Source organism: Otolemur garnettii, unplaced genomic scaffold, assembly GCF_000181295.1.
Source record: "Otolemur garnettii isolate 467f Iridium unplaced genomic scaffold, OtoGar3 scaffold00057, whole genome shotgun sequence".
In the NCBI taxonomy this organism is placed as follows: Eukaryota; Metazoa; Chordata; class Mammalia; order Primates; family Galagidae; genus Otolemur; species Otolemur garnettii.
In genome coordinates, this window is record NW_003852452.1 from 6895298 (window position 1) to 6901966 (window position 6669).

General features: G+C 42.0%; 1 protein-coding gene, 1 non-coding gene and 1 pseudogene across 2 annotated transcripts in view; 1 reads left to right on the forward strand and 2 right to left on the reverse strand.

Moving 5' to 3' along the window:
* The window catches only part of LOC111726207, a 5925-nt pseudogene extending 4973 nt beyond the window's left edge, over positions 1–952 (reverse strand).
* The window catches only part of ARNTL2 (aryl hydrocarbon receptor nuclear translocator like 2), a 93001-nt gene that overhangs the window by 65916 nt on the left and 20416 nt on the right, over positions 1–6669 (forward strand). The gene's annotated exons all lie outside the window — the stretch shown is intronic.
* Positions 6463–6640, reverse strand: LOC111726231. The gene has a single exon (XR_002774057.1).

The window sequence follows — 6669 nt, forward strand, 5'->3', positions numbered from 1 at the left end:
GCCGCCGCCGCCGCCCCTGCTGGGTCCCTTGTGGAATCTTTGCCTGTTCAAAATTCTTCATGGATTGAGGCTGATAGCTGTAATTCGACTGTGTGCCATGCCTGTGCGTTAGAACCCACTTTATGTTCTTCATACTGAGATCCAGCATTGACACTGTAACTGCCATCATAGCTCTGTCCAGACTGACTAAAACGCTGCGGTGAAGGGAAGGAGGAAGAGGAGGAAGCAGAAGACTGGTAGTGCTGGCCAAACTGACCCACTCTTAACTGGTAACCAGCAGAGGGTGGAAGAGTTGAGGGCCGCTGCATTGGCTGGAGATGGGACTAGCTGGACGCTGGCTGCCCTGCAGCTTGTGGTAGAGACTGATGGGATTGGTAAAGCTGTTGTCTCAACTGCTGTATTTGCTGCTGCTGCTGCTGGCAGTGGTGGCTAGAAGCCTGTTGTTGGTACTGAGCATTCCCTGGAGAGAAAGGCCCTGTGTAATCCCGCTGATAATGAGAAATACCACCAAGAGCAGAGTGCTGTGCTTGAAATTGGCCCACATGATCCTCACTCCCATACTGAATATTTTTTATTTATTTATTTTTTTCCTGGCAATTTTTAGAGATGGGTGTCTTGCTCTTGCTCAGCCTGGTCTTAAACTCCTGAGCTCGAGCAGTCCACCCACCTTAATTAGGATTAGAGGCATGAGCCACCACACCCAGCCTTAGCACCGTATTGAGCAGATCCCGGCATAACCGCTTACTATACCACATGCTACATGAGAGAATGCGGCAGCCGCTGCAGCTCCTCCCTTAATGTGGCTGAAATCTCTGTTGTGTTTGATGCAAGTTTTAAGTTTAGTAGAGGCTAGAATGGTCAGGTTTTATAGCGTTTTACATTAGGTTACCAGATTGGTTTGTCTTTCCTCCTGGGAGATGTTCCACACAGACCGTTTTAGCGTTTTAGGCATGTTTGTGGTGCCTGGCTAGTGTCCAGGGTAGCCCTTTGCTTCTGGGAAACCTGGTTTCACTCCCTGTCCCTGTCCTACCATCTTACTCTTCACTGATTTTCAACCCCTCTGTTTTTTCCTCATCCCATTCTCTCTGCCACTTCTCCCAGCTTAATTCTCCCTCCTGACATGAATACATTGACCCAGGCTTCTCCATCTCAAACCCATACATCCACATTTGAACCCATTTCTATTCTTGAACTTGAAAATGCTCAACCAGGCTGAGCAGAAGCTCAGAACCTCCTTGCCAAACCCTCCTTCTCCTGTAGTCTTATCCTCTACCCAGACTCATCACCATTTGTACTCCCTCTAAATGTTCAGCAGAATTTAGGATTTAGGTGTGCTACAGAAATACATTCTTAAGCGCAACTTTTTTTTTTTTTTTTTTTTTTTTTAGAGACAGAGTCTCCCTTTCTTGCCCTTGGTAGAGTGCTGTGGCTTCACAGCTCATAGTGGTTCTTAGGTTTTTAGCCTGCACTGGAATAACTTGGAAGGATTTTCAAACCACTGATTGAATAGGTCAGAGGTGGAGTCTGAGAGCGCATTGCTAACAAGTTCCTAGGTGATGCTCATGTTGCTAATCCAGAGAACCTATTTTGAGAACACTGATCTATCAATAATTGCTCAATCAATGATTTATCAAGTGCCTACTGTGTACCAGGCTCTCTGCTACTATACTAAATGCAGAGGCTATACTGGTGAACAGGTAGACAATTCATTGGTCTAGTGGACCTTATCTAATCGGAACTTTATATGATAGAGGCAGTTAATGAACATAAAACTAATCCCATATTTTTCTGTGTATAATGTGCATTTTATGGCCCAAATAATTTGAGAGAAAATAAGGATGCACATTATACAAGGGTGGTACTAATTCCATATCTATTATAAATGCTATGCATTAAAAGTCTTAGTCCATGTTAAAAAATAAATGCTAAGGGCAGCACCTATGGCTCAAAGGAGTAGGGCGCTGGCCCCATATACCGGAGGTGGCAGGTTCAAACCCGGCCCCAACCAAAAACTGCAAAAAAAAAAGCTAAAAGTCCTTTACACATGACTAATACAAAAAAAAGTATCTAAATGTAAACAAAAAAATTTGAATTAAAAAATTAAAACAAAGGATTTTTTTTTCCCCAAAAAGTGGGTGTGCACTGTACATGCCAAATACGGTAATTACTTTAGGTGGTGGAAATGTGATTGAATTCTTTGCTGAATTGATAATTAAATTTTGAATACTGGAATGTTATTTGCTCAATTTTTTTTTGTGCTATTTACTCTGTCAGACATAACACACCTTTAAGTTTAATCTTCATTATTAATACTTTGCTCATCCCTTTCTTAAATCTAGATACAATTTTTAAAGGCGAACAGTAAGTAAAGCCCTGATTTATATCTTTGCCGGTTTTTGTGGTATAAACAGTCCTTTTGTGGCTGGTTACAAACTACCAACATGAGGTTGTTGACTGTGGAGTAGGGAAGGGGTGCAAAGTAACACACCCTGATACGGTATCACGTTCAACAAGAAAACTTCCCTTCAACACATTCTGTGCCAGACACTTTCTGTATGCTGGAGCCAGAGCAGGAACAAAGCAAAATCCTTCCTGATCGTGATAAGTACTATGAAGGAAAAATAGAATAGGAGGTTAGATTTAGAGGCAGACCTTCAGATCACTATTTTACAAAGTGTCCCAAGGTTTAAAAAAAAAAAAAACCCAGCATAATTACACTGTCGTCACTAAGTATATAATAATTTTTAGAGAACAAAAAGTTTTATTAATAAATAAAACCAAACCTTTTCATCTTTCCCTGTTATGTTTGATATTTCAGTTTTGTTTCATAATCACATTAATAGAATAATGTATATAGATAATATAATTTATTATATGAAGGGTGCTTAAATTTTTTTATAGCACACAAAATAAATAATATTTGAATATTGAATACTATAGAGACTAGAGAATAACAGATGGCGTCCCCTGGACACATCCCTGAACTTTTAGTAGACCCCCTAAGCTGACAGTGTGGAAGAATGTTTTCATTGTTGTATCAGGCCCAGGGTAGCTAAGTGACCATTGCTATGACTACAGTTGATTATAAAGTACAAAATCAGACACCCTGGGGTTTGTATTAATACCACAGGAGGGCCAAGACATGTCAACCAACTGAGGGAACCTCCAGAAACACTTTAGAGCAGTGATTCTCAACCTTCCTAATGCTGCGGCCCTTTAATACAGTTCCTGTGGGTTGTGACCCACAGTTTGAGAACCGCTGCTTTAAAGGCTCCATTCCCCAATATAGCAGGGTGATCAGTGACAACATGAAAGATTGAAGAGAGCAGCTTGGTGACGTGTTTCTCCTGCATAATGGAAGTTTTATGCTGACTTGATGAGTGCCGGTGTGGAAGCCAGGGTGGAGCCTGAGAAGGCTCCAGCTGGGATTCTGTCATGGACATCCAGGTCTCATAAGTCTCCAGAGCCCTTGGGGAGATATCTGATCCTCAAGCTTCTCAGGCTCCATCCTGGCTTCCACGCCAGCACTCATCAACTCAGCTGAAAGGAATGGAGAGTGTGAGTCAGCAGACCCTGGGACGTTACAGCACAGGCATCACCTCTTTCCAGGACACCTTCCCCACTCTGGTTCCCTGGAGTCCCTCAGAGTCCTGAGCTTCTCATATTTGCAGCCCTTTCTGTGCTGTATTGAAATTATTTATTTTCTAATCCTGGCCTCCCTCACTAGCCTGAGGGCTTCATTTCTGTCTGTGGTCTCTGGCACATCGTAGACACTCCATAAACATCTACCGAAGGCCTAAGTGACCATCCTCTCTCTTGTCCTTTGTTCCTAGTTGACTGACCACATAATTACTCTCACATCCACAAGAAAAATTAAGAGTTCAATGAATGGATATACATTATGGTGTTTTTATTTCACAAGGAAGACATTTCAGCATATTTGAAAAATTTTATCCCAAGACGTCTTTTGGAAATGATATGGACTGAATTATGTCCCCAGAATACATATATTGAAGCCTAATCCCAGATGTGATGGTTATTAGAGATGGGGCCTTTGGAAAATACTTAGGTTTAGAAGAGATCATGAGTGTGGGGCCCTCAGGATGGGATTCGTGCCTTTATACAAGAGAGCTTGCTGTTTCCCTGTGTGCACACACAGCCAGGAGAGGCCACACGAGTACACGGAAAGGTGCTGGCCATTTACAAGCCAGGAAGAGAGTCCTCATCTGAACCCAACCCTGTGATACCCTGACCACAGACTTCCAGCCTCCAGAACTGTAAGAAAAGAAGTTTCTATTGTGTAAGCCATACGGTCCATGCTGTTTTACTGGGCAGCCCAAGCAAAGACAGCAAACAATTTGGATCATTTTCTTTTTCTTTTCTTTCTTTTTTTTTTTTTTTTCAGATAGAGTCTCATTATATCACCCTCAGTAGAGTGCCATGGCATCACAGTTCACAGCAACCTCAAGCTCTTGGGCTTAAGCGATTCTCTTGCCTTAGCCTCCCATGTAGCTGGGACTACAGGCGCCTGCCACAACGCCTGGCTATTTTTTGTTATTATAGTTGTCATTGTTGTTTAGCAGGCCCAGGGTGGGTTCAAACCTGCCAGACCTGGTGTATGTGGCAGCGCCCTAACCACTGAGCATGGGCACCAAGCCTTGGATCATTTTCTATACCAGTAAGTCTCACGAGAAGTAACTCTGAAAAGGGTCTGTTGTGAGAATGAAAGGAATCTGGGTCTTGCTGAAAATAAATGTATCTTTACTCAGTTAGCATTTTACAGTTTGGCTTGAAATAGGGAACTGTAAGTCACAAACCAGGCAGGACTTGACCTTGTCTGGGCTGCTCTTTCTTTGGCCTTTAGATTTTTCATCTCACCTTTTGTGAAATTCTAGGACAACACATTTTTTAACATATACGCTCTTGGAGGATTTCTCTTAGCTACGAGAGTCCAGATCAGTTGCTGATAATGATCTTGGAGGTATAACTTCTGTATCTGGTCTTTTTAACCCTTTCAAAGATTAAAAAAGGAAAGTAGGAGGTCCTCTCTGGAGCTGCCCAGTTCTGCTATACAGTAAATACTGAATTTTAAACAAAACACATGTGTACAGTCATAAGTTAAAGGAAAAAAAAATCTCAGCAGAATGTACTAATCAAATTTCAGTTCTTTCCTGTGATTTCTAAAAGTATTTTTTATTACGAGTTTTGGAGGGTTATAGAAGAGTTAGGAATGATTTCTGTCTTATTGAGAAAAATAGATATTTCAACAATACTGACATTCTGGTAAATTGGGAATAATTCATCAAACACTGGTAAGTAGGAATAATTCATAGAATACTGGCATTATTCTATTTAGCAAATACTTGTAAGTTAGAAATAATTTATGGTTGAATTCTGTGATAAACTAAGGAACGAATATCATTTTTAGTCCCTCTGATGTTCCAGTTTCTCCCGTTAGGCTCTGCCTCACCATAGCCATGCTATAGGACAGACTTGAGGGCTTGGGCTTCAAATTCAATAGGGTTTTAGTGTCTGGTATTTTGTCATGGCAGCCCTAACAGGCTGGGACAGGGGCTACAAATAATAACAGCATCTCATGAGTTAGGGTCACATGTGGCTTCTACAAAGGTTGGCTCAGTAAGTGCTCAGAAAAATGGTAGTTCTCTGTGACTCAGAAGAAAAGGAAAAATGAATGAAAGGAGTGGATTGTTAATCTGTGCTATGCCAAGACATTTGTGTAACTATCTAATCTGAAGCTTTAAAAGATGATGTAATTTGGGGGGGGGGGCACATAGAATAGCAGAATGAGAAATCTGCCCTTAAAATCTACATTCTTTGTATCATGCCATGCTGCCTACTAGATTAGCTTCCTATGCTGAGGGTTATAAATGAAAGAGATGCATTCTGGGCGGTTTTCACAGCTGACACTCAGCAAGGGAGCTTTTGGAGGAATGAATGCGTTTCAGCCCACACAAGGATGCTCACTCCCACAGGCTGGGCCACACAGATGCCTGCACTCAAGAGTCAAATCTCTTTTCAAAAAGCAGCTTTGAATCTGCTTAAGCAGTGGAACCAAGTATTCCACTGACATACCAGAGCTCTGTACCAAAGGCAGGAGGCTGATTTGGCCTAAGGAGTTAGGTGAGGGCACATGTTATCAATGCCTGCGTCCCTTCCATACCGTGTCTGGTGCAAGAACCGCCGGGGAAGGTAACTGCAGAGTGTAAATCTCGACTGGCCACAGGGGTGACATCCCTCATGAGACTGTTTTGTGTTCTATTTTAACCAAGAGTGTCTGTCAAGGGAAAGGATTATATCCTGCATATAGTTGTTCTTTCTGATAGAAATTAGCCAATGGGATTCACTGTGTTTTCAGACCACACCCTAACAATGGTGAAGGCCTGTTGTTAGTAAGGATGTGTTTCTTCCCTGTTATCATGACGTCAGTTACATTTTTCTTGGTCCTGTGTACGGTATAATACATGATCATCAATCTGCTGCTAGAATGCTCACACCTGTTACTGCAGATTCTGATGCAGGAAAGACTTCTGGGAATTTATGTTAACGTTGGGCTTCCTGGTACAAAGCTGAACCTGCAGCTGGGCAGATGCAGCAACTCAGGAGCCTTGCCCCAGACTGTCATTTTCATTTAAATTTATTTATTTATTT